Raw genomic sequence first — 26,949 nt, forward strand, 5'->3', positions numbered from 1 at the left:
TGCAGCTTCCCCTTTTAATTTTTGATTGGTCACGGAGGGGGAAGTTTTCCAATGTGATAGATTTCCCTGTAGACATCAATGAGAGAAACTCGTAGAGGGGTATAATTGTGATACCTCCTAGGTTTCTCCGAGATGTACTCTTCCTTTTTCTTGGGGCTCTTTTTCCTTTTTCTGTGCTTGGTGAGAATTCCTCGGTTGCCAGATTGGTTTTTGTAGCCTGGCATTCTCTTCCGTATTGATGTACTTTTCAGCTTGTTCTTATACATCACTCAAGGAAGTGGGGTGTCTCTTTGAAATGGATTGGGAAAAGGGGCCTTCTCGGAGACCGTTGACTAATCCCATTATTATTGCCTCAATGGGTAAGTCCTGAATCTCCATTCATGCCTTGTTGAATCTCTCCATTAAGTCGCTGACCTCTTGTTTGACGCTGAGCAGGCTGGGTGCATGCATGACCTTGTCCTTCTAAATTAAAAACCGCGTAAGAAATTTATGCGCGAGGTCATCGAAGCTAGTAACAGACCTAGGGGGCAGGCTGTCAAACCATTTCATGGCCGACTTTGTTAAAGTTGTTGGGAAGGCTTTGCAGTGAGTAGCGTCTGAGGCATCGGCTAAATACATCTGACTTTTAAGATTGTTGAGGTGGTGCCTTGGGTCGGTCCTCCCAGCATACAAATGCATGTTAGGACTATTGAAGTTTCTAGAAACTCTGGCCCTCATGATATTTTCGGTGAAAATATCTTCACCTCCCAACGGGGTATCTTTCCGAGTTGTGCGTGAATTCCTCCCTCGAATGTCGAATTCCAGCTTCAAGAGCTTGTCCTCCAGCTCTCTTCGTTGCTTGATTTATCTATTCATATTTCTCTCTGCCTCCCGTTGTCATTCCAATTCTTGATCTAGTTGTTCAAGTCGGCCATGGTGTCCGTGCAATAGCCCCATGAAGTAAGTGGAGTGGGGTTGTTCTTCTCCTTGCCAGTGCCGAACCTCGAAAGGGGTCCTTCTATGATGATGTGCACTTGAGGTTCCTTCTCCGCATGGCTCCTTCGTCGCTGGGGAAGGCACCACGAGAGCTTGGTCATTATTGACAGTGTCTTAGTACTTGGGATTTGATTCAGATGCGGTATGTCTGTCTTTGAACTGATCATCCGCCATTGGGTGTCAACTTCCAGGTCCCCGGTAATGGCGCCAATGTTCTGAGGGTTACCTGAAACTAGATTGTCTTTGGGCTCGTAAGTGAGGCCTAAATATTTAATGGATTAGGTTCTGACTTAATCCACATTTGGTAGCCGTCGTCCGAGTTGTCAATGAGAGCGTGGGGGGAGGGGGTGGTACTTGCAAAACACTCCGATGCTTAAGTTAGCGGATAAGCCAATAACTACTATTGGAGTAGTTCCACTACTGGTGGTGGATAACCATCCTTTTATCTTAGTATTGTTGAGATCTCTCTTCCAGAAGTGGATGAGAGATATTAGAGAAGGTTATGACTCCTTCAGGGGGAGTTGTCATCTATAACATTCTTGCCCGAGCTCATAAGAGGTCAGGTATACAGTGGATGTGTAAGAACCGCGACTAATTAACCGCTTAATTAATTAAATTGCCTAAATTAGGTTCCGAAAATTTAGAATGAGATTTAAATATGATTTTTGGACTCAGTAGATTTTTCTGAGTTAGCTGAACCCGTGGAATCAGTTTAAGTCTGTCCGGTACTGTGCGAAAATAATTAAAAACAGTATAAAACCTTAGGAAAATATTTAGAGTTGAAAACCGGGCGTTAATTTTAAAGGTTTGGCCCGAAATTGGGCCAAACGGGCTAAAAATGTTAACGGGTTGGACCGGGCCCAAGTTGGGCCCAAACCCAACATATATAAGTTCATTAAAGGAACTCATTCAGCACACAACATACACAAACACAACATAACCCAGTTGAGAAGAGAAGAGGGAAGAGGGTTTCCATAACACTATTCATCATCATCTTCCCAAGCTCATAACTTGAGCTACGGAGCTCCGATCTCCGTACCGTTTGTGGCCACGTGATCACCACGAAGAGCTCTATAAGACCCACCTAAAAAACTGATAAGGAGATCACGAAGTGTTTCTCAGCCTTTCCTTCAAAAATTCGAAAATATAGTGTTTGGGGTTTTTGAGATTTTGGTGCTTTGATGTGTTTAGGATTAATCTAGCTTGAGAAATCTATTGCGTTTTGCTTTCAAAACTTTTGGGCAAGGTAAGAGTGTCTTAAACCCTTGTGAATTTTGAGTGTGATGAACCCTAGGTTGATTGGTTATGAATTATGTGTATTTATAGCTTGAAGTTGTGATTATTGGCATTTACTTGGAGCTTTGGAGTTGAATTGGTGGCTTGGTTATGCTTGAAAGCTTGATTTCACTCATATTGGGTTTTAGTGCATATTGAGAATCGGCCAAGGTATGGTTTCAGTTTCCTCTATGTAATATATAATATTCCTGGACACTTAGGCTAGTGACCCATAGGATAGTTGTGGATTGAATTGATTGTTGGATTTGATGATGCATGTTGATGGTGTTCACTTGATAATGTGTGAGGATATGAATGCTTGTGTTGGTTTTGATATGTTGAAATGAGAATTATGATGATGCATGATAATTGAAACTTGTGAGTAGTGAGAATTGGTGTAAGTGTGTAATATTGAATGTTGATATGCAACATATGAAATTGTGGGGTAATAGAGGTGGAATTGATGGATATAGGGTTAGAATGGTTGAAATATGATGGAAAGGTAAAGTATAATGCTTGGTAATGTTGTATGATGAGATGGAATAGGCTTGATTTGGTTTGAATTATGAATCTTTAGGAAATGGAGAATTTGTAAACTTTTGTAAAAAAGAAATTTTGATGAACTTCAACGGATCATATCTTGAGCTACCATTTTTGAAATATAATGCATTTTATATCAAATGAAAGATAATTTAACAAGCTTTAAAATGGTTTAAATTTTGTAGAAATCTGAATTTTCTAGAAAAAGATATGATCATTGAAAATTTGGTGTCAAAATCTGAATTCTGCAATGTTGTAGAATTTTGTGATTTCTGGTTTGTGTGCTCATGCACAGCCTTGTGCACACGCACATCCTGTGTATTTTTGAAATTGTGCACTCGCACAGTCTTGTGCACACACACACACACACATAGGGTAAGGCTTGCTGTTGAGAGCGCTAGCATGCCTTGTGCGCACGCACACGTTGGAAGGTGCACTCTGTTGGGGGCGTTCGCACGCATTGTGCAGATGAACAGAGTTGAAATTTTTACTCCCTGTGCGTACGCACACCACTATGTGTATGCACACATCTTGAAAATCCTCTTGGGCGTGCGCACGCACACCCCTGTGCGTATGCACACTACCCTGTTTTTCAATAAAAACCTTGTTTTCTACTGTTTCACCTTCCGGACAAGCTTGTAAACTTTCGTGACACTTATATAAGACTCTTTGATTATTTTCGGGTATCAAAACATAGAAAAGGTCCTAGAGATTTAATTTGGTATTACCTTGAAAAGTTAGAGAACAGAGGCTTAGGTTTCTGGTGTACTGAGGATGGGTTTGGTTGAGAGAGAAGGAAGAGTAGAAGGAAGAGAAGTGTATTGATGATTACTGACAATGAATTGAGAAACTAATGAACTAATGAGTTCGGAATGAAAATTATGAATTGACAGTGGTTGATATGAGTCGAGGACTCGAAATTGCAATGATGAATCATTGATATACTGAAATAATTAATTTTTGAAAAACCACTGATGTAACATTTTTTAAGTTGAGATTATTGAGACGCTATGCGCCTGGCAGGGACGGTGGTTGGATCCCGCCAGTCAAGGTAGCGGCAGCGGCGGCGTAAGGGCGGTGGTTCTTCCTGCTTATGTTAAGATGTGAGGTCTGTGGCAAGAGTATCCAGCTCGTATCCCTTCGGATCACTAGAGTGTGCAGGCACAAAATCCTGGACGGTGTTCTGAGCACCATATCTCGGGGGTTCCCAATTATGATTCCGAAGGGCGACATCTCCATGGAGTGTGTCAGGTTGGCAGTTGAACCGACAATGTGATATCACAGCCAATAGGACAGGTATTCATCATGTGCATCTTTTAACTATTTTCTTGCTTTGCAGACTTGAATTGCTTGCCTAATTGTATAACATGCCTAATTGCCTATTTGAATTACTTGGCATACATGCCTATACTTGTGTTTTACTTGCATTGTATTTATTGTGTATTCTACTAGGATTGAGGAGGTTCGGAAGGTGGTGGTGATGGGATCGCATGGAGGATAGGTTGGTGAAGGCTGTGGGACAGTGGAGAATTGATAGACTAGAAAATCTCCTAAGTTAGATTACCCTTTATTATATTATGGTTTTAGTTATGCTTTAATGTTTTAGTTATGCTTTAAGTTGAATCTTGTGATGGATATTATTCATACCCTTGGACCGAGCAATACGGTCCGGATTGGATGAAGACAAAGCGACCGACTTCTTGCTTAGTCGGTCATCACCGACCTCTTCCCAAAGAGCTCGGCCAAATCGCCATAGAGGCACAAAAAGGCCCAAAGCAGAGGATTACAGCCCACCCTCTAAAAGGGGCTGGCCAGAAGATAGGTGACCTCTGATAAACCCCGATTTCGTGGTTTATCCTGTGCTTATTTTAGGGGATTTTATCACCTTTTCCCATATTTATTCAATGAAATAGCATGTTTTTGTAATTCTCCCTTGAATTGTGCTTAAGTGTAAAAACATGCTTTTTAGGCCATTAAATTGGTGATTTTAATTTACTTTAATTCCATTCGATGCCTTGACGTGTTTGTTGAGTAATATCAGGTTCATAAGGCAAGAATTGGACGGAAGAAGTGAGGAGAAAAGTATGCAAAGTGGGAGAACTCATGAAGAAATGAAAGAACCGTAAAGCTGTCAAGCCTGACCTCTTCACACTCAATCGATCATAACTTGAGCTACAGAGGTCCAAATGAGGTGGTTTAGTTGCGTTGGAAAGCTAACATCTGGGGCTTCAAAATGATATAAAATTTTCCATAGTTGCTTCACGTTTAGGGACGCGCACACGCACTGTACACGTGCGCGTCGATGGAGCAGGGTGATTCACTAAAGTGAAATCGTGGCCAGCTATTTGTAGAATATTTTGGGCACAATCCAACGCATTTCTAATGCTATTTCATACAGAATTCAAGCTTGGGCAAAGAGGGAGCAATTGTTTGAAGTGTTAGCATCATGTAGAGTAGTTTCTAGAGAGAGAAGCTCCCTCTTCTCTCTAGCATTAGGCTAGGTTAGGTTAATCTCTTCTAGATCTAGGTTCAATCTCATGTTTCCATCTTATTTCCTTTATGAATTCTTACTTCTACTCTTTTATTCTCATGGTTTGTAGTGTTAATTTTCCTCTTTGCTCTCTTTTGTGATATGAACTCATGTTGGATTTGGTTTACATTTAATGCAATTTGATGTTGATGTTTCTTTCATTGATGAATTAAGTTGTTGATTTACTCTCCTTGCAATTGGTAGTTGTTATATTTTATTATTCTTGTATATTTACCATGCTTTCCTTTATTACCCACCAAGTGTTTGACAAAATGCTTGGTTGGGCTTTAGAGTAGACTTTGAGCATTCTTGTCTTAGAAAGAGTAATTAGGCAATCTTGAGTCATGAAAACCCAACCTATGTTGGTGATCTAGAATTGTTAGTTAATATCATTTCCATTGACTCTAATCTCTTGCTAATACAATTAGTGAGTTGATTAGGACATTTGGATTGAGATTAGCTAGTCTTGTTAGACTTTCTCTCAAGGAAGATAACCTATATCTTCTTTCATCATTGGGGATGACGTAATAAGATAAATTCTTGTTAATTATTGTTATTAGTGACTAGGATGGAAGGCTTATGATCTCAATTCTTGCCATGAATGTCTCTCTTTATTAATTGCTTTCCTTTATTTTGCTTTTTTTAATTGCTTGCTTGATTTACTTTTCTTGACTTTTATTTTCCGCCCTTTATCAATCATACCCCCTTTGTTCCATCATAGCCAATAATCTTTCACTTCATTGCTATTCCTTGTGAGACGACCCGGAGTCCAAATACTCCGGTTAATTCTTATTTGGAGTTTGTACATGTGACAAAACCATAAGTTTAATTTGATGCGAGAGTTGTTTGTTGGCTTGGAGCTATGCTTACAACAAAGTAATTCCTTTCTTTAGGAAGAAAATCTAGACCGACAACAATTTTCGGAATCAAATTAATGGCCCGTTGCCGGAGAATTGCATTGGTGCTATGTTATTGGCTATTGTATATATTGTGAATAGCTTGATTTTTGGTTTGCTTGTTGGTTTTTGCTAGTTGTAGGACTTAGTTTTCTTTATTTTTTGTTAGCTTTTATTTTTATTTTCTCTTTCACCATGAATTCTCATCACTTTGGCTATGAGTGTGGTTCAAACTATGTTGTAGGAAATGGAAGCTTCAATGGGGATGTGCATCAAGGATTTGGAGATCAAAGGTGGGAGGCTTATGGACAACCTTCTTGGCAACAACCTCCTCCGGCTTCTTATGGGTACAATTCAAATCTTGATGCATGCCAATCTAATGTATGTGATGATCCTCATTATGGTTGTCAACCACAATCATCATATGCATATGAACCCCCTCCTCAACATAGCCCTCCACCATACTCACATGCCTCATACCACCATTCACCTCCATATGACCCTCAACAATGAACCCTCTCTTCCACCACCACCTCCCGATGAAGCCCTCACGCTAGACTTAAGAGATCTTGAATCTCATATCTTAAGGCAACACGAGGAGCATGAAAAGAAGTTTAAGGAGTTGAGAGCTAAGATGGCTATCATGGTAGAAGCCATTGGCAACATAGTCTCATCTCGCCTAAGTCTATGCGATCAAGTCACTCCCATTGTTGAATGTGGAGAAGCAACCAAAGAGCTTAGTGAGGGAGTGACTTTGAAGCTCCAAGGTGAGGAAGAGGAGTTAAAGCAAGAAATACAACAAGAGGAGGAGGTAGAGATTATTGAAAAAAATGAAGTAGTGGTTGGAGCCTTAGGATATGTTGAGTACATAGAGGAATCACAAATTGAAGAGCCTTTTTCAATGGAGTTCGAAGTTGATGTTGAGGAGGAGAGTGCATGGTACGCGGAATCGTGATTACACTTTAATTATGTAAAGTTCATTGCTCTTTCTTTCCCTGGAAATGGCGCCAAAAACATGATGCCAAAACCACGGTTCACAACTCCGTGTAACTAACCAGCAAGTGCACTGGGTCGTCCAAGTAATACCTTACGTGAGTAAGGGTCGAATCCCACGGAGATTGTTGGTATGAAGCAAGCTATGGTCACCTTGCAAATCTCAGTTAGGCAGATATAAATTGATAATGGTGTTTTCGAATAATAAATAATAGAATAGGGATAGAGGTACTTATGTAAATCATTGGTAGGAATTTCAGATAAGCGAATGGAGATGCTTTTCGTTCCTTTGAACCTCTGCTTTCCTGCTATCTTCATCCAATCAGTCTTACTCCTTTCCATGGCTGGCTTTATGTGATACGTCACCATTGTCAACGGCTACTTTTGGTCATCTCTCGGGAAAATGATCCAATGCCCTGTCACGGCACGGCTAATCGTCTGGAGGCATCACCTTTGTCAATGGCTTCATCTTATCCTCTCAGTGAAAATGATCAACGCACCCTGTCACGGCACGGCTATTCATCTGTCGGTTCTCGATCATGCTGGAATAGGATTTACTATCCTTTTGCGTCTGTCATTAATGCCCTGCAATCGCGAGTTTGGAGTTCGTCACCGTCATCCAATCATTGAATCCTACTCGGAATACCACAGACAAGGTTTAGACCTTCCGGATTCTCTTGAATGCCGCCATCATTCTAGCTTATGCCACGAAGATTCTGATTAAGAGATCTAAGAGATACTCATTCAGTCGAAGGTAGAACGGAAGTGGTTGTCAGGCACGCGTTCATAGGGAATGATGATGATTGTCACGTTCATCACATTCAGATTGAAGTACGAATGAATATCTTAGAAGCGAAATAAGATGAATTGAATAGAAAACAGTAGTACTTTGCATTAATCTTTGAGGAACAGCAGAGCTCCACACCTTAATCTATGGAGTGTAGAAACTCTACCGTTGAAAATACATAAGTGAAAGGTCCAGGCATGGCCGAGAGGCCAGCCCCCATGGTCTAAGAACTATGCGTTCAAAGATTTAAAGATCCAAAGATGTCAAAAAGACTAGTAAAAGGTCCTATTTATAATAAACTAGCTACTAGGGTTTACATGAGTAAGTAATTGATGCATAAATCCACTTCCGGGGCCCACTTGGTGTGTGTTTGGGCTGAGCTTGAGTGTTGCACGTGTAGAGGTCTTTCTTGGAGTTGAACGCCAGCTTTTGTGCCAGTTTGGGCCTTCAACTCTGGTTTTGGCTCCTTTTCTGGCGCTGGACGCCAGAGTTGGGTAGAAAGCTGGCGTTGAACGCCAGTTTATGTCATCTATTCTTGGCCAACATATAAACTATTATATATTGTTGGAAATCCCTGGATGTCTACTTTCCAACGCAATTGGAAGCGCGCCATTTCAAGTTTTGTAGCTCCATAAAATCCACTTTGAGTGCAGGGAGGTCAGAATCCAACAGCATCAGCAGTCCTTTTTCAACCCCTGAATTTGATTTCTGCTCAAGTCCCTCAATTTCAGCCAGAAAATACCTGAAATCACAGAAAAACACACAAACTCATAGTAAAGCCCAGAAATGTGAATTTAACATAAAAACTAATGAAAACATCCCTAAAAGTAACTAGATCCTACTAAAAACATACTAAAAACAATGCCAAAAAGCGTATAAATTATCCGCTCATCACAACACCAAACTTAAATTGTTGCTTGTCCCCAAGCAACTAAAAATCAAACAGGATAAAAAGAAGAGAATATACTATAAATTCCAAACTATCAATGAAACATAGCTTTTTGCCTCTCGAATAGTTTTGGCATCTCGAATAGTTTTGGCATCTCACCTTATCCATTGAGGTTCAGAATGATTGGCATCTATAGGAACTCAGAGTTCATATAGTGTTATTGATTCTCCTAGTTTAGTATGATGATTCTTGAACACAGCTTCTTTATGAGTCTTGGCCGTGGCCCTAAGCACTTTGTTTTCCAGTATTACCACCGGATACATAAATGCCACAGACACATAAGTGGGTGAACCTTTTCAGATTGTGACTCAGCTTTGCTAAAGTCCCCAATTAGAGGTGTCCAGGGTTCTTAAGCACACTCTTCTTTTGCTTTGGACCTTGACTTTAACCGCTCAGTCTCAAGTTTTCACTTGACACCTACACGCCACAAGCACATGGTTAGGGACAGCTTGGTTTAGCCGCTTAGGCCAGGATTTTATTCCTTTAGGCCCTCCTATCCACTGATGCTCAAAGCCTTGGGATCCTTTTTATTTGCCCTTGCCTTTTGGTTTTAAGGGTTATTGGCTTTTTGCTCTTGCCTCTTAGTTTTAAGAGCTTTGGCTTTTTCTGCTTGCTTTTTCTTTTTCTTTTTATTTTTTTTTGCCTATTTTTTTTCTTTTTTTTTTTTCTGCAAGCTTTGTTCTTTGCTGCTTTTTCTTGCTTCAAGAATCATTTTTATGATTTTTCAGATTATCAAATAACATGTCTCCTAGTCATCATTCTTTCAAGAGCCAACATATTTAACACTCTTAAACAACAACTTCAAAAGACATATGCACTGTTCAAGCATTCATTCAGAAAACAAGAAGCATTGTCACCACATCAATATAATTAAGCTAAGTTCAAGGATAAATTCGAAACTCATGTACTTCTTGTTCTTTTGAATTAAAACATTTTTCATTTAAGAGAGGTGACGGATTCATAGGACATTCATAACTTTAAGACAAAGTTACTAACTACTAATGATCATGTAATGAAGACACAAACATAGATAAGCACATAACATAGAAAACGAAAAACAGAGAAAGCAAGAACAAGGAATGAATCCACCTTAGTGATGGTGGCGTTTCCTTCTTGAGGAACCAATTATGTCCTTGAGCTCTTCTGTGTCTCTTCCTTGTCTTTGTTGCTCCTCCCTTATTGCTTTTTGATCTTCTCTTATTTCATGAAGCATGATGGAGTGCTCTTGATGTTCCACCCTTAGTTGTCCTATATTGGAACTCAATTCTCCCAGGGAGGTGTTGATTTGCTCCCAATAATTTTGTGGAGGAAAGTGCATTTGAGGCATCTCCGGGATCTCATGGAAATGAGATTCTTGCGCCTCTTGAGCTCCATGATTGGGCTCTCTTGCTTGCTCTATCTTTTTCTTAGTGATGGGCTTGTCCTCTTTAATGAGGATATCTCCCTCTATGTCAATCCCAGCCGAATTGCATAGGTGGCAAATGAGGTGAGGAAAGGCTAACCTTGCCATAGTGGAGGACTTGTTAGCCACCTTGTAGAGTTCTTGAGGTATAATCTCATGAACTTCCACCTCTTCTTCAATCATGATGCTATGGATCATGATGGCCCGGTCTATAGTAACTTCAGACCGGTTGCTAGTGGGAATGATTGAGCATTGAATGAACTCCAACCATCCTCTAGCTACAGGCTTGAGGTCCAATCTTCTTAGTTGAACCAGCTTGCCTTTGGAGTCAACCTTCCATTGAGCTCCTTCTACACATATGTCCATAAGGACTTGGTCCAACCTTTGATCAAAGTTGACTCTCCTTGTGTAGGGGCGTGCGTTCTCTTCCATGTTTGGCAAGTTGAACGCCAACCTCACATTTTCCGGACTAAAATCTAAGTATTTCCCCCGAACCATTGTAACATAGTTCTTTGGATCCGGGTTCTTACTTTGATCATGGTTCTTGGTGATCCATGCATTGGCATAGAACTCTTGAACCATTAGGATGCCGACTTGTTGGATGGGATTTTTTAGAACTTCCCAACCTCTTCTTTGAATTTCATGTCGGATCTCCGGATACTCATTTCTTTTGAGTTTGAAAGGGACCTCAGGGATCACCTTCTTCTTGGCCACAACATCATAGAAGTGGTCTTGATGGGCTTTGGAGATGAACCTTTCCATCTCCCATGACTCGGATGTGGAAGCTTTTGTCTTCCCTTTCCCCTTTCTAGAGGATTCTCCGGTCTTAGGTGCCATCAATGGTAATGGAAAAACAAAAAGCTTATGCTTTTACCACACCAAACTTAGAGTGTTGCTCGCCCTCGAGCAATAAAAGAAAGAATAGATGAAGAAGAAGAAGAAATGGAGGAGAGGGAGAGTGGGAGGTGTTTTCGGCCAAGAAGGGTGTAGAGGGGTGTGTTGTGTGAATTTGATGAAGAATGGAGGGCTTTATATAGGGAAGGGAGGGGGGAAGGTTTCGGCCATATGGGTGGGTTTGGGTGGAAAATTGGTTTTGAATTTTGAAGGTAGGTGGAGTTTATGAGGTAGGTTTATGGGGAAGAGTGGATGGATGTGAGTGGTGAAGAGGTGATGGGGAAGAGAGATTGAGGTGATTGGTGAAGGGTTTTTGGGGAAGAGTGTTTATGGGGTTGTGTGAAAGAAAGTGGTGAGAAGAAGTGAGTGGAGGTAGGTGGGGATCCTGTGGGGTCTACAGGTCCTGAGTAGATCCTGTGGGGTCCACAGATCCTGAGTGGATCCTGTGGGGTCCACAGATCCTGAGGTGTTCAAGGATTTACATCCCTGCACCCATTAGGCATGTAAAATTGCCTTTGCACACAACTCTGGGCGTTCAGCACCAGGTTGGTAGCCATTTTGGGCGTTCAACGCCCATTTGTGTGCCATTTCTGGCGTTGAACGCTAGAACCATGCCTGTTCTGGCGTTCAGCACCCAGAAGGTGCCCATTTTGGGCGTTCAGCGCCAGAACCATGCTCTGTTCTGGCGCTGAACGCCAGACAGATGCTCCTCCAGGGTGTGATTTTTCTTCTGCTATTTTTGACTCCGTTTTCAATTTTTATATTTATTTTGTGACTCCACATGATCATGAACCTAAGAAAACATGAAAAACAATAATAATAGAGTTAGATAAATAAACATTGGGTTGCCTCCCAACAAGCGCTTCTTTAATGTCAATAGCTTGACAGTGGGCTCTCATGGAGCCTCACAGATGTTCAGAGCATTGTTAAAACTCTCCAACACCAAACTTAGAGTTTGGATATAGAAGTTCAACACCAAACTTAGAGTTTGGTTGTGGCCTCCCAACTCCAAACTTAGAGTTTGACTGTGGGGGCTTGGTTGACTCTGTTTTAAGAGAAGCTTTTTCTGCTTCCTCTCCATGGTTGCAGAGGGAGATCCTTGAGTTTTAAACACAAGGAGGTCCTTATTCCATTGAAGGACTATTTCACCTCTGTCAACATCAATCACAGCTCTTGCTGTGGCCAGGAAAGGTCTTTCTAGGATGATGGATTCATCCTCTTTCTTTCCAGTATCCAGGACTATGAAATCAGCAGGGATGTAAAGGCCTTCAACTTTTACTAACACGTCCTCTACTTGTCCATAAGCCTGTTTTCTTGAACTGTCTGCCATCTCTAATGAGATTTTAGCAGCTTGCACCCCATAGATTCCCAGTTTCTCTATTACAGAGAGGGGCATGAGGTTTATTCCTGAACCAAAGTCACACAGAGCCTTAAAGATCATGGTGCCTATGGTACAGGGTATTATGAACTTTCCAGGATCCTGTCTCTTCTGAGGCAATGTCAGTTGATCCAGATCACTTAGTTCATTGATGAACAAGGGAGGTTCAACTTCCCAAGTATCAATGCCAAATAATTTGGCATTCAGCTTCATAATTGCACCAAGAAACTTGGCAGTTTGCTCTTCAGTAACATCCTCATTCTCTTCAGAAGAGGAATACTCATCAGAGCTCATGAAGGGCATAAGGAGGTTCAATGGAATCTCTATGGTCTCTAGATGAGCCTCAGAGTCCTTTGGTTCCTCAGAGGGAAGCTCCTTATTGACCACTGGACGTCCCAGGAGGTCTTCCTCCTTGGGATTCACGTCCTCTCCTCTCCTCACAGGTTCGGCCATGATGCTTATGTCAATGGCCTTGCACTCTCCTTTTGGATTCTCTTCTGTATTGCTTGGGAGAGTACTAGGAGGGATTTCAGTGATCTTTTTACTCAGCTGGCCCACTTGTGCTTCCAGATTTCTAATGGAAGATCTTGTTTCATTCATGAAACTTACAGTGGCCTTAGACAGATCAGAGACTAAGTTTGCCAAATTAGAAGTATTTTGTTTAGAGTCTTCTGTCTGTTGCTGAGTGGATGATGGGAAAGGTTTATTATTGCTAAACCTGTTTCTTCCACCATTATTAAAGCCTTGTTGAGGCTTTTGATCCTTCCATGAGAAATTTGGATGATTTCTCCATGATGAGTTATAGGTGTTTCCATAAGGTTCACCTAAATAATTTACCTCTGCTATTGCAGGGTTTTCAAGATCATAAGCTTCTTCTTCAGAAGATGCCTCTTGAGTACTGTTGGATGCAGCTTGCATTCCATGCAGACTCTGAGAGATCATATTGACTTGCTGAGTCAATATTTTATTCTGAGCCAATATGGCATTCAGAGTATCAACTTCAAGAACTCCCTTCTTCATAGGCGTCCCATTACTCACAGGATTCCTTTCAGAAGTGTACATGAACTGGTTATTAGCAACCATGTCAATGAGTTCTTGAGCTTCTGCAGGCGTTTTCTTTAGGTGAATGGATCCACCTGCAGAAGTGTCCAGTGACATCTTTGATAGCTCAGATAAACCATCATAGAATATATCCAGGATGGTCCATTCTGAAAGCATGTCAGAAGGACACTTTTTGGTTAACTGTTTGTATCTTTCCCAAGCTTCATAGAGGGATTCACCTTCTTTCTGTCTGAAGGTTTGAACATCAGCTCTAAGCTTGCTCAGCTTTTGAGGAGGAAAGTACTTGGCTAAGAAAGTCGTGACCAGCTTATCCCAAGAGTTCAGGCTGTCTTTGGGTTGAGAATCCAACCATAATCTAGCTCTGTCTCTTACAGCAAAAGGGAAAAGCATGAGCCTGTAGACTTCAGGATCTACTCCATTAGTCTTAACAGTATCACATATCTGCAAGAATTCAGTTAAGAACCGAAAAGGATCTTCAGATGGAAGTCCATAAAACTTGCAGTTCTGCTGCATCAGAGAAACTAATTGAGGTTTCAGCTCAAAGTTGTTTGCTCCAATGGCAGGAATGGAGATGCTTCTTCCATGTAAATTGGAATTAGGTGCAGTAAAGTCACCAAGCATCCTCCTTGCATTATTATTATTTTCGGCTGCCATCTCCTCTTCCTGTTCGAAAATTTTTTGAAAGGTTATCTCTGGATTGTTGTAATTTAGCTTCTCTTAGTTTTCTCTTCAGAGTCCTTTCAAGTTCTGGATCTGCTTCAACAAGAATGTTCTTATCCTTGCTCCTGCTCATATGACAAAGAAGAGGGCACAGAAAAAAAAAAATAATAATAATATGGATCCTTTATACCACAGTATAGGGATCCCTGTGTGAGTAGAAGAAGAGGGGGAGACAAAGAATGTGATGTAAAGAAAGAAACACAACTGTGAGGATGGCAGAGATGTGAGATGAGATGTTAGTAGATGAATAAATAAATAGAATAAGATGGGAGAGGGAGAATTTTCGAAAAATATTTTTGAAAAAGAGTTAGTGATTTTCGAAAATGGTTTTTGAAAAATGTTAGTATTTTTCGAAAATTTTTAAAATCAAAAATAAAAATAAGAATAATTAATTAATTAAAAAGAAATTTTTGAAAAAGAGGGAAGATATTTTCGAAAATTAGAGAGAGAGAGTTAGTTAGGTAGTTTTGAAAAAGTTAAGAAACAAACAAAAAGTTAGTTAGTTAGTTGAAACAAATTTTGAAAAGATAAGAAGTTAGGAGGTTAGAAAAGATATTTTGAAATTAGATTTTTGAAAAAGATAAGATGAGAAGATATTTTTTTTGAAAAGATATGATAGAAATTAGTTTTGAAAAAGATTTGATTTTTAAAATCTCAATTAATGACTTGATTTATAAGAAATCACAAGATATGATTCTAGAACTTAAAGTTTGAATCTTTCTTAACAAGCAAGTAACAAACTTCAATTTTTTGAATCAAAACATTAATTGATTATGTTATTTTCGAAAATTTGATATAAAAATAAGAAAAGGATTTTTGAAAAATATTTTTGGAATTTTCGAAAATAACTAAGAATTTTGAAAAAGATTTGATTTTTGAAAAATATTTTGAAAAAGATAAGATTTTCAAATTGAAAATTTGATTTGACTCATAAGAAACAACTTGATTTTAAAAATTTTTGAAAAATTCAACTCAAATTTTCAAATTTGATGAGAGAAAAAGGGAAAGATATTTTTTTTTTATTTTTGAATTTTTATGATGCAAGAGAAAAACAAGAAAAATGATGCAATGCATGAAATTTTTAGATCAAAACAATGAATGCATGCAAGAATGCTATGAATGTCAAGATGAACACCAAGAACACTTTGAATGTCATGATGAAGATCAAGAACATATTTTTGAAAAATTTTTAATGCAAAGAAAATATGCAAGACACCAAACTTAGAATTCTTTAATGCTTAGACACTAAGAATTCCAGAATGCATATGATAAACATGAAAAGACACACAACAAAAAATCATCAAGATCAAACAAGAAGACTTACCAAGAACAACTTGAAGATCATGAAGAACACTATGAATGCATGATATTTTCGAAAAATGCAAGATGCATATGCAAGTGACATCAAACTTATAACATGACTCAAGACTCAAACAAGAAACAAAAAAATATTTTTGATTTTTATGATTTTCTAATTTTTTTGGATTTTTATTTTGAAAATTAATTGAAAAAGGAAAATAAGGATTCCAAAATTTTTAATATGAATTCCAAGAATCTTGCAGTGTTAGTCTAAAGCTTCAGTCCAGGAATTAGACATGGCTCACTAGCCAGCCAAGCTTTCAATGAAAGCTCCGGTCCAAAACACTAGACATGGCCAATGGCCAGCCAAGCTTCAGCATGTAATTCAGACATGACACGCCTGACATACTCATTCCCAAAGGAATTAGACATGGCTTTACAGCCAGCCAGGCTTCAACGTGCTTCATGAAATACTAGAATTCATTCTTAAAAATTTTGAATAAAGTTTTTGAAAACATTTTTATATTATTTTCGAAAACAGATGAGAAAATTTTAGAAATATTTTTTGAAAATTTTTTTTTTGAAAATAAAATAAAAAGAAAATTACCTAATCTGAGCAATAGGATGAACCGTCAGTTGTCCATACTCGAACAATCCCCGGCAACGGCGCCAAAAACTTGGTACGCGAAATCGTGATTACACTTTAGTTATGTAAAGTTCATTGCTCTTTCTTTCCCTAGAAATGGCGCCAAAAACATGATGCCAAAACCACGGTTCACAACTCCGTGTAACTAACCAGCAAGTGCACTGGGTCGTCCAAGTAATACCTTACGTGAGTAAGGGTCGAATCCCACGGAGATTGTTGGTATGAAGCAAGCTATGGTCACCTTGCAAATCTCAGTTAGGCAGATATAAATTGATAATGGTGTTTTCGAATAATAAATAATAGAATAGGGATAGAGGTACTTATGTAAATCATTGGTAGGAATTTCAGATAAGCGAATGGAGATGCTTTTCGTTCCTCTAAACCTCTGCTTTCCTGCTATCTTCATCCAATCAGTCTTACTCCTTTCCATGGCTGGCTTTATGTGATACGTCACCATTGTCAACGGCTACTTTCGGTCATCTCTCGGGAAAATGATCCAATGCCCTGTCACGGCACGGCTAATCGTCTGGAGGCATCACCTTTGTCAATGGCTTCATCTTATCCTCTCAGTGAAAATGATCAACGCACCCTGTCACGGCACGGCTATTCATCTGTCGGTTCTCGATCATGCTGGAATAGGTTTACTATCCTTTTGCGTCTGTCACTAATGCCCTGCAATCGCGAGTTTGGAGCTCGTCACAGTCATCCAATCATTGAATCCTACTCGGAATACCACAGACAAGGTTTAGACCTTCCGGATTCTCTTGAATGCCGCCATCATTCTAGCTTATGCCACGAAGATTCTGATTAAGAGATCTAAGAGATACTCATTCAGTCGAAGGTAGAACGGAAGTGGTTGTCAGGCACGCGTTCATAGGGAATGATGATGATTGTCACGTTCATCACATTCAGATTGAAGTACGAATGAATATCTTAGAAGCGAAATAAGATGAATTGAATAGAAAACAGTAGTACTTTGCATTAATCTTTGAGGAACAGCAGAGCTCCACACCTTAATCTATGGAGTGTAGAAACTCTACCGTTGAAAATACATAAGTGAAAGGTCCAGGCATGGCCGAGAGGCCAGCCCCCATGGTCTAAGAACTATGCGTTCAAAGATTCAAAGATCCAAAGATGTCAAAAAGACTAGTAAAAGGTCCTATTTATAATAAACTAGCTACTAGGGTTTACATGAGTAAGTAATTGATGCATAAATCCACTTCCGGGGCCCACTTGGTGTGTGTTTGGGCTGAGCTTGAGTGTTGCACGTGTAGAAGTCTTTCTTGGAGTTGAACGCCAGCTTTTGTGCCAGTTTGGGCGTTCAACTCTGGTTTTGGCTCCTTTTCTGGCGCTGGACGCCAGAGTTGGGTAGAAAGCTGGCGTTGAACGCCAGTTTATGTTGTCTATTCTTGGTCAACGTATGGACTATTATATATTTTTGGAAATCCTGGATGTCTACTTTCCAACGCAATTGGAAGCGCGCCATTTCGAGTTTTGTAGCTCCATAAAATCCACTTTGAGTGCAGGAAGGTCAGAATCCAACAGCATCAGCAGTCCTTTTTCAACATCTGAATCTGATTTCTGCTCAAGTCCCTCAATTTCAGCCAGAAAATACCTGAAATCACAGAAAAACACACAAACTCATAGTAAAGCCCAAAAATGTGAATTTAACATAAAAACTAATGAAAACATCCCTAAAAGTAACTAGATCCTACTAAAAACATACTAAAAACAATGCCAAAAAGCGTATAAATTATCCGCTCATCAGTGCACAACCTCCAAGACACAATGTGATTAAAGAATTGGAAGAAGTGTTCCAATCAATAGGCCCTCCTATTTATGACGATTCCGCATCAACATATGATCCTTTTAAGTTTGAGGAATCCTCCCCCACTATACCTGGAATTGATGATGAGGTAGATTTTACTCAACCTCCTATTTATGATTTGAGTGATGGGGAAGAGCTAGAGGATATTAGTGAAGAAGAACTTGAACTTGAGGAAGCTTGGCAAGAGGTAAAGCTTGAAGAACCTTGCCAAGTGGTGGACGCCTCAAGAAGAGGATGGACGGGAGTAGAGCGCGCCATGTCAAGATCATTGGAAACTCCTCCACCTAGGTTGTCATCTAATCCTTCATTTGAGTGGTTAAAACTTCTAACTCTTAGCTTTATTATCCCACTTGAATTTGGTTTGCTTGAGACGGATGGCCAACTTAGGGCGCCTTTCGGAATTAAGCATAAAAGGAGGATGTTTAGTGGTTGGTGTTTTACGTCTAGGCTCATTATGGTTGAAGCTTCAAGGAGCAAAGGTTGGACTAGTGCTCAATTGGATGGGTCTAGGAGGATAGTTTAGTGCTTCCATGAGAATTCATCTCCCTTGCCACCCGGAGGAAATCACCATAATCAACTCAAGGACATGTGTGAAAACATAGTGTCGGATCCCAGATCACACAAGGAAAATCAACTTTGGGAGCCCATGGTTTGTGAAGAACTCCATCAAAGCTTGGAGTTATTAACTTTGAATGATGAAGCGCAATGGAAGTCTAAGCATTGGTGGATGTTCAAGGATGGATTCAAGCACAAGCCACCTTGAAAGATAGCTCCCCATAAGTCCAACTTTTAGGACAATAAACAAATGTGCTAGGTGGGAGACACCCTACCATGGTAATATCCTTTCATTTTTCTCTTTTGTACATATTGGTAAAATAGGTTTAATTTCATGTTTTGATTGATTTGTTAAGTTTTTTTGGCAGTTTAGTGTGTTAAATAAGGTTTTGTGGTGTTTTGATAGTTGTTCGGAGGTTTGGAATGCTTGGTTTGGTGCAAAAACATAGAAAATTTTTGAAAAACAGGGAACCAACCCACGCGTACGCGTCACTCACGTGTACGCGTGCCCCAAGCAATTTCGACCATCCACGCGCCCGCGCCACTCATGCGTACGCGTGGATTGGAAGTTCCCCCCTCCATACATTCACCCGAGAGTTGTGCCTGAAGTGTGCCAACTTTGTGCCCAAGGCACGCGCACGCGTACCTTGCGCATATGTGTCGACTCTCTGCTTTGCCATGCACGCGTACGCGTCAGCCACGCGTACGCGTCGCTTCCATTTCATCAATCCACACTTACGTGCACATGATGCGCATGCGTGGGTTGCCCTGTTTCAACCATCTTCTTTTCTTCTCTTCTTTCCATTTCTTTGCTTTTTCTCTCTCCTTTTCTTTTCTTTCGACCCTTCAAACACGATCCAACACTACCAAACACCATGTAACACCATTTCTTTTAGCAATTAGTTAGTTTATTTTATGTTTTCCATTATAAGTGTTGGATTACTAATCTTGTTTACTGTTTACTTCTGCCCATTACTAATAGGATGTTAGTTTAACATCATTATTGTTATTGTCATTGTTGGATTCCTTTGTTGAGGTTACAATTTATTACTTGGTTTTAGATCTTCATGTTGAACATTTGTGAATACTGAGTACATGTTACATTGCCTTCATGCATCTTAACTCTTTGAATTGCATGTTTTGGCCACCATGCATTCATCATCTATTGTTAGGCAATTGTACATTATCAATGCTTTTTTTTAGGATGCTTGTTCTAATTGATCATCACCTATTTCATGCATTGAGTTTGTGGAATTGTGAAATTGGATCGAAAGCTTACCTAGCGACATATTTTTGAGCTTTCTAAGATTTGTGGACCATGCTTGCTATGTGATTGATTTTTTACTTCTATATCCTTTTTCCTAAGTTCCATAGCATCCATGTGTTCCACCTCTATGTCACTTAGGTGTTGCAACAACTTCAATAAGTGCCATTGTTTGATGTGTAAGCTTTTTAAACCATTTTGTTCACCAAATTTACTTACAAACCAATCAATGTTCATTTATTATCCAATTTCACAATCGCTTGATTTTTGCTTGAATGCTTTTATGCTTCTTCACCCCTTGTTCAGTTGCCTTAACCTACAAGTCTTTCAAAGTATCTCAAGCACACTAGAATGAGCAAATTGTATGCTTTCTTTAGTATAATTGTGACATAACTTTTTGTACTAGTATGTGCGTTCTAAACTGCGTGCAATTTTAGAACCCACACACTTATTTTTCATCAATGTCACACTATTTCACTCACTCAATTCTAGTGATTCACCTCATTCCAACAATTCATGCTTCTTTGCTTTTGTATTTTTTCATCTTACGGTGTTTATTTTGTTTTTCATGATCGATGATCCATAAGCAAAAATGGAAGCGGAAGGAAGAACACGCAACACCGGTTGACCTACCAGATGAAGGTGGCAACTCGGAGAGTCGCCGTACCCCCTTGCTCATTTAGTGCACCGAGGCCGGTGCAAACTTTTAAGTGTGGGGAGGTCGTCTGACCACTCGGCATTTTTGGGTAACAAGTTTCTAATCCCAACACTTTTGCATTTCATTTTAGGATTTCTAGTTGCATTTTCTCATTTTGCATATGTACATAATAAGCTTAGTCAAAATCATGATATTTTCTAAGGATTTTATCTAGAGGGCACCCCAATTGATTGAAAAAAAAATTTTTAGAACTTACTTGAATTATATACTTTGTGGATCATGTTTTGAGCCAAGAACACAAGCATGTAAGATTTGAGCCTAATTGTGTGGTTACATCATATATAACCACTTATTTTCATTCTTGGGTGCATTATTCTCTTCCTATGATTGTGATCCTTGATTTGTTTGATTCTTTATGTCCATTATTTTGTGTACACATGCATTTATATGATTGAGGCCATTGTTCAAATAGCTCACTTACCCAAATAGCCTACCTTTTATCTTCCATTGTTAACCAATCTTGAGCCTATGCTTAACCCGTTTGTTCTTAATTGTAGCACATTACAAGCCTAAGTTAAAAACAATAAATATCTCTTAATTTGGATCTTTGATTAGTTTATACTAGTGAGAGCATTTACCATTTAATTTTGGGAGAGTTGGAAACATTGGGTAGAGATAAAAGTGTGTTTTTGTATTTGTGTTGAGAATCTTGGAAATTGGATACATAGTCATGTATTAATCATGTGTAAACCATATGCATTGATGTTCTTGTATATATTTTTGTTTGAAAAGGAAAAAAAATTTAATGAAAAAAGAAATAAATAAAAAAATAGAAATAGAAAAAGAAAGAAAAAGAATTGCAATAAAAAGGGGACAAAAATGCCCCAAAGTCACGGTTCAATAAAAATCAATGCATATGTGTGGTGATCGAAAGAGAATGCATGAGTGTGTGAAGTGAAGAATGGGTAGTTAGGTTTGTTTAGAATTGTATAGGTTGTCATAGGTTAGGTAAGAAGTTTAAGTTAATCAAGGATTCGAATTTCAAGCTCACTTGACCACATGCATCCTACCTTGACCCTAGCCCCATTACAACCTATGGGAAAGTCCTCATGATATTTGTATGCATGCATGAAGTAATTGTTGATTGTTAGATGAAAAATAAATCTTGGAAAGCATGATTAGGGGAGAATCGAGTGAATCAACCCCATACACTTGAGTGCCTAGAGCGGATATACATCCAGTGAGGGTTCGATCGCTAAATTACATGTTTCCACCCATGATCATCTTTTCTTGCAAGTTTGTAAAATCTCTCAATGATTCAATTCAATTGTGGGTTGATTTGATTGATATTGCATTAGCCCTTATACTTATATATGTATTCTTGGAAGTTGACTTATTTTGACCAAGTATTTGCATTCATGTAGATAGATTGCATATAGATATGTTGCATGTAGTTATTTTGCATTGAATAAATGTTGATACCCCTTTGCTTCTTTCATGATTTTAACATGAGGACATGCTTAGTTTAAGTGTGGGGAGATTTGATATACCCCGATTTTATTGTTTATCTTGTGCTTATTTTAGGGGATTTTATCACCTTTTCCCACATTTATTCAATGAAATAGCATGATTTTGTAATTCTCCCTTGAATTGTGCTTAAGTGTAAAAACATGCTTTTTAGGCCCTTAAATTGGTGATTTTAATTCACTTTAATTCCATTCGATGCCTTGATATGTTTAAACAGAATCAAAAACAGCAGAAGGAAAATCACACCTTGGAGGAAGGACTTACTGGCGTTTAAACTGCAGTAAGGAGCATCTGGCTGGTGTTCAATGCCAGAACAGAGCATGGATCTGGCGTTGAACGACAGAAATAAGAAACATCCCGGCGTTCAAATGCCAGGGAAACACCCTGAGAAGAGCTGGCGCTGAACGCCAGAAACAAGCATAGAGCTGGCGTTCAACGCCAGAAACATGCTGCACATGGGCGTTGAACGCCCAGAACAAGCATTACTCTGGCGTTTAAACGCCAGAATTGCATGCAAAGGCGTTTTACATGCCTAATTGGTGCAGGGATGTAAATTCTTGACACCTCAGGATCTGTGGACCCACAGGATCATCTCAGGATTTGTGGACCCCACAGGATACCCACATACCTCCACTCATATTCTCCCCTCTTCTCAACATTCATCTTCTCTTTCCAATAAACACTCTTCCCCAAAACCTTTCACCAATCACCTCAATCTCTCTTCCCTATTACCCCTTCACCACTCACATCAATCCACCCTTCCCCATAAACCCCACCTACCTTCAAAATTCAAAATCACTTTCCCACCCAAACCCACCCAACATGGCCGAACCTACTCCCTCTCCCCTCACTATATAAACCCCTCAATCCTCCTTCATTTTCACACAACACAGCCCTATCTTCTATACCTTGGCCGACTACACCTCCCCCTCACTCTCCTCCATATTTTCTCTTCTTCTTCTTCTTTTCTTTCTTCTCTTGCTTGAGGGCGAGCAATATTCTAAGTTTGGTGTGGTAAAAGTATAGCTTTTTATTTTTCCATTACCATTGATGGCACCTAAGACCGGAGAAACCTCTAAAAAAGGAAAAGGAAAGACAAAAGCTTCCACCTCCGAGTCATGGGAGATGGAAAGATTCATCTCCAAATCCCATCAAGACCACTTCTATGATGTTGTGGCCAAGAAGAAGGTGATCCCCGAGGTCCCTTTCAAACTCAAGAAAAATAAGTATCCAGAGATCCGACATGAAATCCAAAGAAGAGGTTGGGAAGTTCTAACCAACCCCATTCAACAAGTCAGAATCCTAATGGTTCAAGAGTTCTATGCAAACGCATGGATCACTAGGAACCATGATCAAAGTATGAACCCGAATCCAAAGCATTAGCTCACCATGGTTCGGGGGAAGTACTTAGATTTTAGTCCGGAGAATGTAAGGCTGGCGTTCAACTTACCAATGATGGAAGAAAATGCACGCCCCTACACAAGAAGAGTCAACTTTAATCAAAGGTTGGACCAAGTCCTCATGGACATATGTGTGGAAGGAGCTCAATGGAAGATTGACTCAAGAGGCAAGCCGGTTCAATTAAGAAGACTGAACCTTAAGCCTGTAGCTAGAGGATGGTTGGAGTTCATTCAACGCTCAATCATTTCCACTAGCAACCGGTCTGAAGTTACTATAGACCGGGCCATCATGATCCATAGTATCATGATTGGGGAGGAAGTGGAAGTTCATGAGATTATACCTCAAGAACTCTACAAGGTGGCTGATAAGTCCTCCACTTTGGCAAGGCTAGCCTTTCCTCACCTTATTTGCCATCTATGCAATTCGGCTGGGATTGACATAGAGGGAGATATCCTCATTGATGAGGACAAGCCCATCACTAAGAAAAGGATGGAGCAAACAAGAGAGCCTATTCATGGATCTCAAGAGACGCATGAAGAAGCTCATCACCAAGAAATCCCTGAGATGTCTCAAGGGATGCACTTTCCTCCATAGAATTTTTGGGAGCAAATCAACACCTCTCTAGGAGAATTAAGTTCCAACATGGGACAACTAAGGATGGAGTACCAAGAGCACTCCATCATCCTCCATGAAATTAGAGAAGATCAAAGAGCAATGAGGGAGGAGCAACAAATACAAGGAAGAGACATAGAAGAGCTCAAGGACATCATTGGTTCTTCAAGAAGAAAACGCCACCATCACTAAGGTGGACTCATTCCTTGTTCTTAAATTTTCTGTTTTTCGTTTTTTTATGTTAAATGTTTATCTATGTTTGTGTCTTCATTACATGATCATTAGTATTTAAGTGTCTATGCCTTAAATTTATGAATGTCCTATGAATCCATCACCTCTCTTAAATGAAAAATGTTTTAACTACAAAAGAACAAGAAGTACATGAGTTTCGAATTCATCCTTGAAACTAGTTTAATTATTTTGATGTGGTGACAATACTTTTTATTTTCTGAATGAATGCTTGAACAGTGCATATGTCTTTTGAAGTTGATGTTTATGAATGTTAAATATGTTGGCTCTTGAAAGAATCTTGAAAAGGAGAAATGTTATTGATAATCTGAAAAATCATAAAATTGATTCTTGAAGCAAGAAAAAGCAGTGAATACAAAAGCTTGCAAAAAAAAAAGGAAAAAAGAAAAAGAAAAAGCAAGCAGAAAAAGTCAATAGCCCTTAAAACCAAAAGGAAACGATAATAAAAAGGATCCAAGGTTTTGAGCATCAGTGGATAGGAGGGCCTAAAGGAATAAAATCCTGGCCTAAGCGGCTAAACCAAGCTGTCCCTAACCATGTGCTTGTGGCGTGAAGGTGTCAAGTGAAAACTTGAGACTGAGTGGTTAAAGTCGAGGTCCAAAGCAAAAGAAAAGAGTGTGCTTAAAAACCCTGGACACCTCTAATTGGGGACTTTAGCAAAGCTGAGTTACAATCTGAAAAGGTTCACCCAGTTATGTGCCTGTGGCATGTATGTATCCGGTGGTAATACTGGAAAACAGAGTACTTAGGGCCACGGCCAAGACTCATAAAGTAGCTGTGTTCAAGAATCAACATACTGAACTAGGAGAATCAATAACACTATCTAAATTCTAAGTTCCTATAGATGCCAATCATTCTGAACTTCAATGGATAAAGCGAGATGCCAAAACTATTCAAGAGGCAAAAAGCTACTAGTCCCACTCATCTGATTGGAGCTAAGTTTCATTGATAGTTTGAAATTTATAGTATATTCTCTTCTTTTTATCCTATTTGATTTTCAGTTGCTTGGGGACAAGCAACAATTTAAGTTTGGTGTTGTGATGAGCGGATAATTTATACGCTTTTTGGCATTGTTTTTAGTATGTTTTTAGTAGAATCTAGTTACTTTTAGGGATGTTTTTAATAGATTTTATGTTAAATTCACATTTCTGGACTTTACTATGAGTTTGTGTATTTTTCTATGATTTCAGGTATTTTCTGGCTGAAATTGAGGGACCTGAGCAAAAATCAGATTCAGAGGTTGAAGAAGGACTGCTGATGCTGTTGGATTCTAACCTCCCTGCACTCAAAGTGGCTTTTCTGGAGCTACAGAACTCAAAATGGCGCGCTTCCAATTGTGTTGGAAAGTAGACATCCAGGGCTTTCCAGAAATATATAATAGTCCATACTTTGGCCAATAATAGACGATGTAAACTGGCGTTCAACGCCAGCTTTCTACCCAAATCTGGCGTCCAGCGCCAGAAATGAATCAAAAACCAGAGTTGAACGCCATAAATGGATCCAAACCTGGCGTTCAACTCCACAAATGGCCTCTGCACGTGGAAAGTTAAAGCTCAGCCCAAGTACACACCAAGTGGGCCCCAGAAGTGGATTTATGCATCAATTACTTATTTCTGTAAACCCTAGTGACTAGTTTATTATAAATAGGACCTTTCACTATTGTATTAGACATCTTTGATCAGTTGTATGCTATCTTAGATCACGTTTGAGGGCTGGCCTCTCGGCCATGCCTGGACTTTCACTTATGTATTTTTAACGGTAGAGTTTCTACACTCCATAGATTAAGGTGTGGAGCTCTACTGTTCCTCAAAGATTAATGCAAAGTACTACTGTTTTCTATTCAATTCATCTTGTTTCGCTTCTAAGATATTCATTCGTACTTCAATCTGAATGTGATGAACGTGACAATCATCATCATTCCCTATGAACGCGTGCCTGACAACCACTTCCGTTCTACCTTAGACTGAATGAGTATCTCTTAGATCTCCTAACCAGAATCTTCGTGGTGTAAGCTAGAATGATGGCGGCATTCAAGAGAATCCGGAAGGTCTAAACCTTGTCTGTGGTATTCCGAGTAGGATTCAATGAATGAATGACTGTGACGAGCTCCAAACTTGCGATTGCGGGGCGTTAGTGACAGACGCAAAAGGATAGTAAATCCTATTCCATCATGATCGAGAACCGACAGATGAATAGCAGTGCCGTGACAGGGTGCGTTGACCATTTTCACTGAGAGGATAAGATGAAGCCATTGACAAGGGTGATGCCTCCAGACGATTAGCCGTGCCGTGACAGGGCATTGGATCATTTTCCCGAGAGATGACCGAAAGTAGCCATTGACAATGGTGATGTATCACATAAAGCCAGCCATGGAAAGGAGTAAGACTGACTGGATGAAGACAGCAGGAAAGCAGAGGTTCAGAGGAACGAAAGCATCTCCATTCGCTTATTTGAAATTCTCACCAATGAATTACATAAGTATTTCTATCCCTATTTTATTATATTATTT

The 26,949-nt window shown here is 39.6% G+C and overlaps 1 non-coding gene across 1 annotated transcript; it reads left to right on the forward strand.

Moving 5' to 3' along the window:
- The first annotated feature begins 13,831 nt into the window (after positions 1-13,831).
- Positions 13,832-13,939, forward strand: LOC148566933 (small nucleolar RNA R71). Its single transcript, XR_015881686.1, has one exon. It is a non-coding gene; the product is annotated as a small nucleolar RNA R71 (small nucleolar RNA).
- The last annotated feature ends 13,010 nt before the right edge of the window (positions 13,940-26,949 follow it).

The sequence above is a fragment of the Arachis ipaensis genome, chromosome B4 (assembly GCF_059453495.1).
Source record: "Arachis ipaensis isolate K30076 ecotype BB chromosome B4, ASM5945349v1, whole genome shotgun sequence".
Classification (NCBI taxonomy): domain Eukaryota; kingdom Viridiplantae; phylum Streptophyta; class Magnoliopsida; order Fabales; family Fabaceae; genus Arachis; species Arachis ipaensis.